Consider the following 12,062-nt stretch of genomic DNA (forward strand, 5'->3'; position numbering starts at 1 on the left):
ACTTGTAGTTATGGATATTGGATGTGAAATCCTGGCCTCACTGAAGTCAATGGTTTCAATACAGGCAGGATTTCACCTATAATGTCATACTGAAATTGTTTCTATTTCATAATGATGAGGATGCCCTGTGTTAGAAACTACATATTTTGTAGTACATTTGTATCCAATAATTCTGACTTGAATTTCTTTAAAAATATCTTGGCATTAGTCACAACGAATTTTGCGTACCCACTTGATAGCTCTGGGTGATTATTTTATGTATCTATTTAATATCGGACGCTTTGCTCATTGGTTTCTCTCTCTTTCTCACACACAAAACTTTTTTTGCTCATTCTGTACCAAGGAAATAGTGCTTTAACAACTTTTGTTGGATGGAGGATTTGTAACATTAATTTGAAATGGTAATCTTATTTATAAATGACTAATTATGAAAAATAGTCAGATAAATAGTATGGAGTACTTTCACATGGACAAAATAGATTACTGGATCCATTTAGATTGCTTTTGTGTGGTTGCATTAAGTTCATGGAGGATAGATCCAACAATGGCTATTTGCCTAGGGTGACCAGATGTCCCGATATTTCGTTCCGCCGGCAGCGCTGGGTTTTTTTTTGTTTTTTTGTTTTGCTCCGCCGGCAGCACTTGGCTTTTTTTTTTCCCCTCCACCGGCGGACCCCCCGCCCCATGTTTTTCTTGATATTTTCTTCCTCTCATCTGGTCACCCTATATTTGCCAGTATGGTCGGGGATGCCAAACCATGCTCTGAAATGTCCCTAACCTCTGTTTGCCAGAAGCTAGGAATAGACGACGGGGGATGAATCACTTGCTGATTACCTGTTCTGTTCATTCCCTCTGAAGTACCTGGCATTGGCCACTGTTGGAAGACAGGATAATAGGCTAGGTGGACCATTGTTCTGACCCAGTATGGCCGTTCTTATGTTCTTATTGTAACAGCATTTGGCTCCATCATCAGTAATGCCCTGGACAGGAGTTTCAGGACTGACAAGAAAGTAACTGAAAGAAGAGTATATTAATTTTCAAGATTACATTTTTAAAATGTAATCCATTTTTATAATCACTTACTTAAAATTTGATTATATATGTTTCCTGTAAACAATTTCAAAAACATCCCTTATCACAGGACGAGCATTTTAAACACTATCTGTTTTCTGGATTCTTTCATAACAGATATTATTATTTCATATGAAACTGCTAAACAAAAAAGTCTAAGCAAATTTATATTAGAGAATTCCAAAAGCCATTGGTGATTATTGGAGAATTTACCAAAAAAGAATTTCAGTACAAAATATCTTAGAATTGAAAGCCAGAAATATAGCTTTGAGTTATTATATTGACTAAAATAATATGTCCAAATTATGGTTCATAGTGAAGTTTTTCACAAATGGAAGTAAATCCATTTAGATTACTTTTATAGCCTGTCAATATTATGGAGGCTGCTAACATGATATCAGCTGTGAGGACTGAGAAGGGGCAGAATAATTTGTATTTGGGTTATCAAAATGGCATTAGAAAGGAGGAGTGTCTTGTAAGGCAAAAGACTGGCTTTCTAACTATAGTATTCTTTAAAGGTTTTAATCTTGCATTGTTGATATATATTAACAACTGTAATTCCAGCTTAATTTTTGTCTTGGAAGTTTTTTAACTGTATTGATGAGTAACTCTGTGACACTTTGATGTCCATTATTGTTTAAAAAATTGGACTGTATTTTTATCTATATTGATTCAAGACAGGTATCACTTGCTTAAATTCTATGCCTTGTGTTATGGAGGTCAGACTAAATCATGATGGGCCTTTCTACAGTAGTCCAGCCAGAAGTTCAAAGTTCTGCAAGAGCCCATGCTAATTTTATAATAATTATAATCTCAGCCAAACTCTATATAGGTTTTATGGGCATATTAAGAGGCACCACAGACCACACAGAGCTTGCAGTATTTGTAGGCTGTACCTGTAGGTATTGTAATGCCCATGCCAGCTCTATTACATTATCAGCACTGTAAGGTTTACATCAGATATCACAGATAATAAAGTGTACATCTGACCTTCATCTCTCAAAATTCTCTGCAAATGGACTGAATTCACTACTCAACTTTTCAGTGTCAGTGAAAGCAGCAAAATAAACTGATATTGGAGTTTATAGCCCAAGCTGTTCTTGCCACAATGTTCCCAAAAAAACACTCCAAAAGTTTAGGAGACTTTTCAAAAGTGAAATACTCCTGACTTTTCACATTATCATGCTTAACATGCCTTGTCTCATAACTCCACCTCAAAAATACATTTCCTAAAAATTCTCCTCTGCCAGTGGAGCACACTTGATGAATTTCAGACAGATTATTACTGTTTTGGTGAAGCTGGAGGGAGGTTGAAATCTAGTTTCTAACAGAAAGCTAAACCAGCTGCTATGGAGATATTACCTATCTACTGTCCAGAATATATAAAGATGGAGTTATGGTTTAGTACTTTTTGTATATGCTATAAATCCAATAGCACTTTGATGAGATGGATATTTTAACAGATGATGGAACCAAAGAGCTCTTTCCTGTCAGTATCTGGAATGAGTGTAAGGAAAAAAATCTATCCTTTGCATTTTCAAAGTGATCTGATGAATTTGATCAGTAATTACTTCTTATATGTTACATTGTATATAATAATGTTAATACAGAGTTGCTGCTAAGTCTCTGTCATTTGCTTTGAATATTTTGAAGTTTTTCTACATGTATTTTGACATTTCAGTTTTATTTGCAGCTGAAGCTGGTTTGCCCCATTAGGCTTTTTGTTTGTTTGTTTGTTTGTTTGTTTGTTTCCGAAAGATTATTTTCAATATAACATTTCAGAAGTTCTAAAATTAGCAGGGTGTTGTTTTTTTCTTATGGAGGATTTATAATTACTGGCTACTGTTAGGGGTTTTTGCAAGATTGTGCCACATGTGAGCATTCAGAAAAATTCAGGAGCACCTTATTTTTAATAATGTCTATATCACGAGTTGTTATTGAAGTTGTAGAATTATGTCTATATAGTTGCATAACATTTAAGTTGTTACATGTTGATGGATTTCCCTGTGAGTGTAATCTTACACTTCTAATAAATTCTGACCATAACAAATACAGTAAATGAAAAGGCTAAATTATGACATTCCTATTATCAAATATAAACTCTGTCAAGAGGAAATTAATATAATGCAAATATATTTCCATGGTTGAATCAGCAAAAGACTGCATAAGCATCTGCAGGAGCAGTTTTGTGGGTGGAAAGATTGAATAGCTGTCCATAGGTGCTGTTATAGCAGTGGAATCCCTTTGCTCAATATTCTCCTGTCCAATGAGGTGGAATGTTTCAAAGGCACATGGTTTATGCTGCTCAAAATAACTTGGGACCTGCAAACTGACAAATGCTATTGCTCCGGTGGTGACAGGTTATCCGGCTTCTTACAGCCATCCTCACTATAACTAAGGTTAACTCCTTTCATCTATGGACTCCTAGTTGTTTCTGTTCCTAAGGACCTAAAGAATTCCTGTGTTTTTATAACTTTAATTTAATACTTCTGGATAATTGCATCGCTGCTGAGTGCCAGAGTTGGACATCAACATCTGGAGGAATTGAAAAAGGTAATGTCTTTACTTTAGATCGTTACTGTGTTTTGATAACACTGTACAGGTGTACAGAGGGTCGATGAAAATGTATACCTGAGTACTACTTATTGCAGATCAGAAATATGCAGGGAGCAGATCACTTTTAAACTATCTGATTTAAATTACACTGAAGCATGTGAGTTAGAGTGAAAGAGAAACAATGTCCTGTAGGATCATAAAGAGCTTGAATAGGATTGGTGGGGTTCCTAAATTCCCTCAGCCTGTTCATCTCTGATGGAAGAATAAACAGAAGGCAGCAATGACATGAAAATTGCTTTGCAGGAATTTTACTTTTGTTTTTCCCCATTTTACCATGTAGTGAAATGATTACTTTATAATTGCTAGGATTACACCAATATACAGTAATTTGCATTTCCTTCTTAAAGAAAATCGGGCCTAATTTAATATGACTCCTTGGTTAAATACTTTCTTTTTTTTTTTCAAGTAAAATGACACTGCTGGCTATATTTAGTGTTGGGAGATCTGCTCTCTGGATTAATGTACACAACAGCTGCAGAAACACTCCAGATAGAAGGGCATTGCTCTCTCCCCCGCCCCACCTCACTCAGAAAGACATTTGACTGTCAGTGGCAAGTGTTTGGCCCAATATATTGCAACATTAAGCAGTAATCAGTAGTACATCTTGAATTATATTAAATAATACATAATTTAAAAGAGAATAGAGTCGCTTTTGAGCTCATCTGCTTAGTGAGGATAGTATTATGCAGATCATGTTAAGGGAATTGATCATTTTATCAGCAGATTTTTGTTCACGTCATTAGGTTTAAATTTACTTAGAAGCTCTTAGGTTTGTAAACTAAAAAAAAAAAAAATCAGCAAATGTTAAAGGATCCAATTTCATAAACTTCAACTCTACTCTTTCCCCTGGCCTTCCTAAAGGTTCATGAGTACAGGATATATTTTCTTTCCTCTTTTTTCCTCAGAGAGTACTATCAAAATTAAATAAAATTAAATATATTTATACTGATAACCAAAAGTGATTACTTATTTAAGCTGTTAAAAACTCCTTCTACAATAAGTTCAGGAGCAAGCTTTTATAGACAATAGTCTATCATAGATAAAGACCATGACACAACATAGTTCAGACTTTTTAGGTACTATTCCTGTACATTCTTTTAAAATTTTACAACAGTTTTGTTATGGGACTAAAGGAATAATACAGACCTTCAATGTTTCCTGCCAACAGCTAGCATTAGCAGGGTACGTACATTTTTATAAGTAATGCTATAGTAAGATTTTGGGATTTAAAAATTACATAGAACAATAAAGAACAATTGTATAATGCAGTCAAAGATCACAAACCATTGTCTGAATCAGTAAATCAGTACCACACAGTACAAATCAGGCCATTATACTAATTAATATTTCACTTGTTTTAATAAGCAATGTACTGCAGGGATGGGCAAACTCATTTGCTTAATTTCAAACCCACTCAAATCTTGTAGTTTGAAAGTCTGACAACTTCAATGTTAATTGATTTCACATTTTGCTTAGGAGAGACTGCAAAAAAAAAGGAAGAAAAATTTAGTGAAAAAATTGTGGTGAAAATGGAGCAAACAACAGTCAGAGAGAAAAACAAATATAGCAGGACTGTGGGGGAAAAGAATGAAGAAAAGTAGTCAGAAAAAAAATCTAATGAGGAAAAATACAGGTTATTTATTGCAAATAAGGCATCCACCTGTGACAGACCAGTACTGGGCAGGAGGAAAGACTTCCTTTTCACTAGAAAATGTTTTATTTAAACTGGTTTCAGAGTAGCAGCTGTGTTAGTCTGTATCCGCAAAAAGAACAGGAGTACTTGTGGCACTTTAGAGACTAACAAATTTATTAGAGCATAAGCTTTCGTGGGCTACAGCCCACTTCTTTGGATGCATAGAATGGAACTTATATTGAGGAGATATATATACACATACAGAGAGCATGAAAAGGTGGGAGTTGTCTTACCAACTCTGAGGGGCCAATTAAGTAAAAGAAAAAACTTTTGAAGTGATAATCAAGATAGCCCAGTACAGACAGTTTGATAAGTGTGAGAATACTTACATGGAGAGATAGATTCAATGTTTGTAATAGCTCAGCCATTCCCAGTCTCTATTCAAGCCTAAGTTGATTGTATCTAGTTTGCATATCAATTCAAGTTCAGCAGTTTCTGATTGGAGTCTGTTTTTGAAGCTTTTCTGTTGCAAAATTGCCACCCTCGGGTCTGTTATTGAGTGACCAGACAGGTTAAAGTGTTCTCCTACTGGTTTTTTAATGTTATGATTCCTGATGTCAGATTTGTGTCCATTTATTCTTTTGCATAGAGACTGTCCGGTTTGGCCAATGTACATGGCAGAGGGGCATTGCTGGCACATGGATCAAATACATTTGTTAGTCTCTAAGGTGCCACAAGTACTCCTGTTCTTTTATTTAAACTGAATCTCACTTAAGAAATCAGAGGTTTAAATTACAAGAGGAAAAGGTTTGTGATCTCAAGCAAGTTTGCACACCAAAAAAACAGGACAACCAACTTTAAAAATCTCAAACTCCACTGAGTTTGTCCATCCCTATCATACAGACTGTGAGCCGAATTCTGCCTCCAGGTATACCAATACAACCCCATTGAATAATGCCCTCATGTGTGCATGGTATAACACAGCAGAACATGGCTCATTGTTTAAATAATGTAAAATACCACACAGTACCTTGTTGGGTATCTTAATGTGTCACCTAACAATGAACACATGAAATATATTAAAATTATATCTGAGCACTAACATTTAAGTTTTGGCTTCAGACATGAACTGAGGTTGTATTCAGGCTGTCCTCAGTCCTATGCATAGTGCTCTCATTCATTGATCAGTCCTAATACTAGCAAGAATAATATAGAGAATTGGCATGGATAAGACTGAGGCTAAATCAGGCTACATATTCAATAAAACATTTGGCCCACAATCTCTGATCTTTTAACTTCTGCCTGGAATGCTTATCTATAGTTCTGGATATGGAGGGCCCACCAAATCAAGTCTCCTTATGTTTGGAAGGGAGCCAGAATAGGAGCACAAAGTTTTGTCACTCTTACTTTGCTTTATAGTTGTGGCTTTTTTGTATCTATACATAACATCCTCGTCTCCCTTGGGATTTACCAAAGCAGTGCTGTGCAAACCTTTGGGACAAATATTTTATTAGCCAAAAAGTGCATTTTTGCGTTGAGCAAAACTACTCAAAAATTTGTGTTGAAGTCAGTGAATAGTTTCATCTGAAAAAAATTGGTTTTAATGTAGAGGAATTCAAATAATTTTTATACAAGTTTCTAAACAAAACATTTTGATTTTTTTTTTTTACATTTGAAATATTTTTTTTACATTTTGATGTTTGTTTTGAAACTTGTTTAAACTAATTTTAAAGGGTTAAAAAATCCCAAAATGAAACTAAATGTTTTGTTTCAGGTTGAACAAAATGTTTCAATCAATCCAAAATTAATTTTTGTTTGTTTTTCATTTCACTGAGAAAACTGATTTTTTTGTTTGTTTGTTTTAGATAGACCCAAAATGAATGTTCTTTATGGTATTTTGGGTTGGGCAGCAAACAGAAAAATCAATTGTTCACACAGCTCTAGAGTGCTAAATCTCGAAGTCTATAAACTGTGGGCCCAGAATCAGAGGCGATGCGTGTGAGAGGGGGACACATAGGCGTCATGTGCCTCCCGCCCAATTTCTCGGGATGCCTCTCACCAGGACGCCCAGTAGCAAGAAGGAAGTGGGTCCCCCTAGCGGCAGCACTCTCTGTGTGTCCGTGCAGCATGGGGAGAGAGGAAGCAGCAGGGAGGCTGGCTGAGCTCCCCCTATCCACTACACAGGGCAGTTTCTCCTCCCTGCTGCTGGAGTCTCAGGACTTCCCACTGCCTGCTTTGCAGACCGCCTACTGACCTGAGTCAGGGATGGAGGCAGAGGCAACACATGGGGTGGTCACATACCCCCCCCCCCCCCGAATGTTTTAATTGTGCCCCTCCCCCCACTATTCACAGTTATGCGGCATCTCTGGGCCCAGTTATACAAGCTCTTTCTTATGAGGGTAATCTTTGATGTAAATGGGACTGTCCAGGTGATTAAGGACTACTTGAGTCAAACAAGGCTTACAGTATTAGGGCATACAATACTATATTTAAGGCCCATTGACACTGGTTCCGGCCTCACATCCCAGTAGGAGAGGAAGACATCTGGCTGTGGAAAAACAACTACACCAGCCCTCAAAGACTGCAGCACTAATGCTGATTTCTGATAAGTAATAGCTGATTTAGAAAACATGTTCATCTTTAACAGTTTTACATTTTAAAATTAATCCTGAATTTATTTAAATTTCAATCTGACTTCAGCTAGTATTGCTCAAAAATATTGTTTGCTTTGCAGTCCAGAGAGCTGCTGAGAAGGCAAAAACAACTCAAAATCAGGGTAAGAGAGGGTCTTAAATATTCTCAGTTTATTACATCACTACATATCTAAACTTTGAACTAGAGAGAATATCTGTTGTGCACGATAATCACGAAAGTGGTTTATTGTAACCATACTCCAATACCATGAATATTGTTCCTAATATATGGCAAGATGAAAGAAGCTTTAAAAAAGAACAAAATAAAGGAAAGGGGAAATTTTGTATGTGTTTTTTTAATTTCATGAAGGTTTGAAAGTTCTACATTGCTTCTTTCTTAGACATCCCATTGATGTAACAGTGAGATTGAGGGTCAGGTGAATAAATATTCAAGGGTAGGGCTTAAAATATATATTCATAAGAATGGTTTCTGAAGAAATGTGTCAACACTCACTAATAAAAATGTAATTGTCCTCCACAGTTCAGCAATAACACGCTGACCTTTTTTTATTAGATTTTGTTCACACAAAAGACCTGATTCTGATCCAATCTAAGTCAATGACAAAATTCCCATTGACTTCAGTAGAAGCAGTAGCGGCCCTAGGGAGTCAGTGTTTTCTCCATAGATCCTCAGCTTACATCAGTTATAACCGCAATTTTAAAAAAAATCCATGGGAAACTAGATACTTACATACAACCCAAAGGCTGGAATAACAGTATTTGGAGATATTTAAATTATTATTTACAAAATTATGTAACAATGAGCAAACACTTGTAAGAATTTCTTAGCCTCTCAATCAAATGATATTTGTAACTATTAGGGATTCTAAAATGTATTATAGATTAAACAAAGCAGGGGGCATATTAAAACATGTGAATGTTGAAAAGTAAATTATCTAGAAAAATATATCTGAAGCAATAGACTGACTTGCATTTTAACCCACTTACTATTATAGGTATTTTTCCCATCAGAAGCTGTTGCTTTCTCTGAGAACTGGGAAGCTTCCTTTATTTTTCTTTGTTTTCATGCCAGTATTTTGAAATGTGATTTCTGTTACTTAGTTAACAGCAATTGGTGTGGGAACTGGAATAAAAACTACTACTTGTATCTAAAACTGAGTGATATACCATTTTCTTGTAAGTAATTTTCCATAATAAATTTTTTTAAAAAAGTCTTAGGAACACAGAACACACAGCTGACCTAACTCCCCATCTCCAGCCTAACCTTTCATGAGTCTGGAGTCTCAAAGTCTGTCTAACATATCAACAGGCAGTAACCGGAAACAGAAACAAGGACAACTGTTATGTGACAATTCCCACAAGCATGTGGGAATGCGACTGGGATCTTTAGATATCTGAAAGATCACATGTGACATCTCTGTGCTTGTTTTTTAATGCCCTATGTATCATTTTAATTATTAAAAACTAATTTAATTGTTTAGTGTTGAAGTTTTTGTGTTTGGTTAATGTTACATTTTATAAATTGGGTAGGGATGATTTATGTTCAATTAAATGAATTGGAGATGGATATAATCTAATATCACTAATGATTTAAACTTTTAATTTTTAACCAGAAGCAGTAGAAATATAGGGAGAGGTCCTCAGTTTGTGTGACATGAACAGAGCAACACCAATTCTCAACCTCTAAGCATCTGACCCACAAATTTCAATATGCAAGAAAAAAGGTCAAACTAGCAATTTGCTAGTTATTCTGTGGCTAGAGATTTTAAACCTCAGTTTCTTTCATATTCTATTAATGGGAGTTAGAAGTGGCAGGCAGGAATGATATGGGTTGACTAAATCTACTCATTTTAAAATCAGACTGAATGCCAAAGAAGGTGTTTGAATGCTTCACTTCCAGATTACCACTTTATTATTAGATAGCTTGTAACATCAGGCATTCAACTTTTTCCTAGCCAAACACAGGAGCTGACTTGCATCCAATGTGTCCAAGAATTCTCCCTATTTGCTAAGATTTCACTATCATTTATCTCAACAAGACTCAGGATTCTTTCAGTGACGACAAGAGAATGAATTTAAGTAACTCCATACTATATAAATTGAATTGGCACACAACAGTCTCATGGGACAGACTCCCATCATTTAGGAATCCCCTAGCTTTGAACATACGACATTTAGGTCAAGCCATTGCCAAAATCGAGTTGTTGAAGCCAATTCGAGCATTGTGGTATATCTTACCCTAAAGGACACTTGGCTAACAACAGAACATTGGCAGAAATGTAGGCTTTTTGGAACTCAGTGTTTATCCAGTTAATTGAACCCAAATTAGCAAGGTGGACAGAAGAACCATGTATAGTCAATGTTGCTAGACTCCGTCCTTGTGTCAGTGGAGATAATCAGGTTTTATCTCCCCATTTTCCATCCTAAATATCACTAACAAGCTATTTAGAAGTAGCTTCACAATTTCTCTTGTTGACTTTTGGTTTACTAAAACAGATGCTCTCTTTTCCAATCTCCACTACAAAATTTGACTAAGGTTTTGGTGCTTTGATTTACCTGAGAAAATCTAGTCTATTGTGTCCCTGCTAGAGACCGTCTCTGTTGAGTAGCGTTTTACTGGGGATGGGGGGAGGGGTGTCAAGTCACAGAGTCTAAATAGAGATATGCATAACTCTGTATAAGCTTTATTGATCACATCAGCACCGTATGGATATCTCACACATCACTGACTAAACTCCCAAACTTCTATCCCGCTATGCATTGGGTTCACCATGATGCATGGAATAGATTGTGTAGGGCAAACTCTTCTTTGGCTGTTCCAACATTCTGATGAGAAAAATGAAGGGGAAATCCCCATGACATAACCAGGCCAAACCAAAATCCTGAAATTTGAGCCAGAAAGGAGATGTTAAAGACTGGATCCAAATCTGGATACTTTGCAGTTCAGATTCTTCTGTAGTCCCTACCATTGCAATATAAGAACGAAGACTCATTTTTAATCAAGCCTTTAACATTATAGTCATTGCTCTGGTAATATGTTTTAGATTGCTGAAAAGAAACTATGTAAGAGATGTATAGGTATTTTAGTAAATAAATTAAATTCAGTTCTATCATTGTCCAACCCAGGGATCTTGCTAGATTGTGTGTTTGACCTCAATAGAGATTGTGTTGTTCTCTTCTAGTTTTGAAATCTAGACAGCTTTAGCTTATCCAGATGTACTTCTTTATCACTTTGCTCTGTGGAGTGCTTGAAGAGTACAACTTCTTTTAATAAAAAATAAATAAATTGCACATCTCTTGAGACTTATTTGTAATTTGGTTGTTCGATTTTCTCAGAGCAAGTCCTTGGTGAAACTCAGCATTTTTTCATTTGACTCTAGCTATCATATTATTCACAATATTTCTGAGTTTAGATAACCAAATGCTGTCTCAAAGTATGATGTTTGACTAGCAGCCAACTTCTACCTTACTAAAAATAAACAAAAGAATTATCTTCTAGGCAAGCTGAAAATAGAAAATAGAGTTAGATACAACAATTTGACCCTGAATGATCTCTAAAGAAAAATGTAAGCATAACTAGGATTAGACTGAGCTTTTATGTTCAGCCTATGAATGAAGATATGCCTAGATGCACCATCCTAGGAGGAACTCTGTGCTCCGCTCCTGCTCTGATGGGTAGGAGGAAGAAAGTTAACTCATCCCCTTTCTGGGGTACTGTTTGTTTTCCTATCTCATGCCTGACCAGATTTGCTGGCTGGCACATAGCTGGGTGGAGTCTTCGTTTTGCTTATTTCCTGCCCACATGCTTACAGGGGTCAGTGTTGGGTACAGAGCCTCAGCTCTCCCCCAGTATCTGAGGTCTGAGCCATCAGGCAAGCAACCCTAGTCTGGCCACATGAGAGGGGAGACACTTTGCACTCCCCTATGTGACTGTGTTATGGCTAGTCAAAATCTAGCCCTTGGTATTTTAATGTTTTGGTTTTTGTTATTTTTATTACAGATCTTCCTGATGAACTTGCATGACCAAAATATTATATCTGCTATTTTATATTTTCAAACTAATGCTCCTTTTTTTGTTATTGAAAGAT

The 12,062-nt window shown here is 36.1% G+C and overlaps 1 protein-coding gene and 1 long non-coding RNA gene across 8 annotated transcripts in view; one reads left to right on the forward strand and one right to left on the reverse strand.

Moving 5' to 3' along the window:
- MYPN (myopalladin) overlaps window positions 1-12,062 on the forward strand; it is a 127,172-nt gene that overhangs the window by 23,713 nt on the left and 91,397 nt on the right. For 2 of the 6 annotated variants that reach the window (XM_034775472.1, XM_034775473.1), the window contains exon 1: window positions 2,808-3,624. The exons of 2 other annotated variants lie outside the window; for them this stretch is intronic. The gene's annotated coding sequence lies outside the window, so the exon portion shown is untranslated. Of the gene's footprint in view, window positions 1-2,807; window positions 3,625-8,054; window positions 8,097-12,062 lie in introns of those variants that run through there. 2 more of the 6 variants (XM_034775470.1, XM_034775468.1) reach the window with 2 other exon arrangements.
- The window catches only part of LOC117879924, a 28,389-nt gene continuing 21,225 nt past the window's right edge, over window positions 4,899-12,062 (reverse strand). Inside the window, exon 4 of one of the 2 annotated variants that reach the window (XR_004646428.1) lies at window positions 4,899-5,169. This is a non-coding gene — a long non-coding RNA (uncharacterized LOC117879924). Of the gene's footprint in view, window positions 5,170-10,468; window positions 10,857-12,062 lie in introns of those variants that run through there. The other variant, XR_004646427.1, reaches the window with a different exon arrangement.

Source organism: Trachemys scripta, chromosome 7 (assembly GCF_013100865.1).
Source record: "Trachemys scripta elegans isolate TJP31775 chromosome 7, CAS_Tse_1.0, whole genome shotgun sequence".
Classification (NCBI taxonomy): Eukaryota; Metazoa; Chordata; order Testudines; family Emydidae; genus Trachemys; species Trachemys scripta.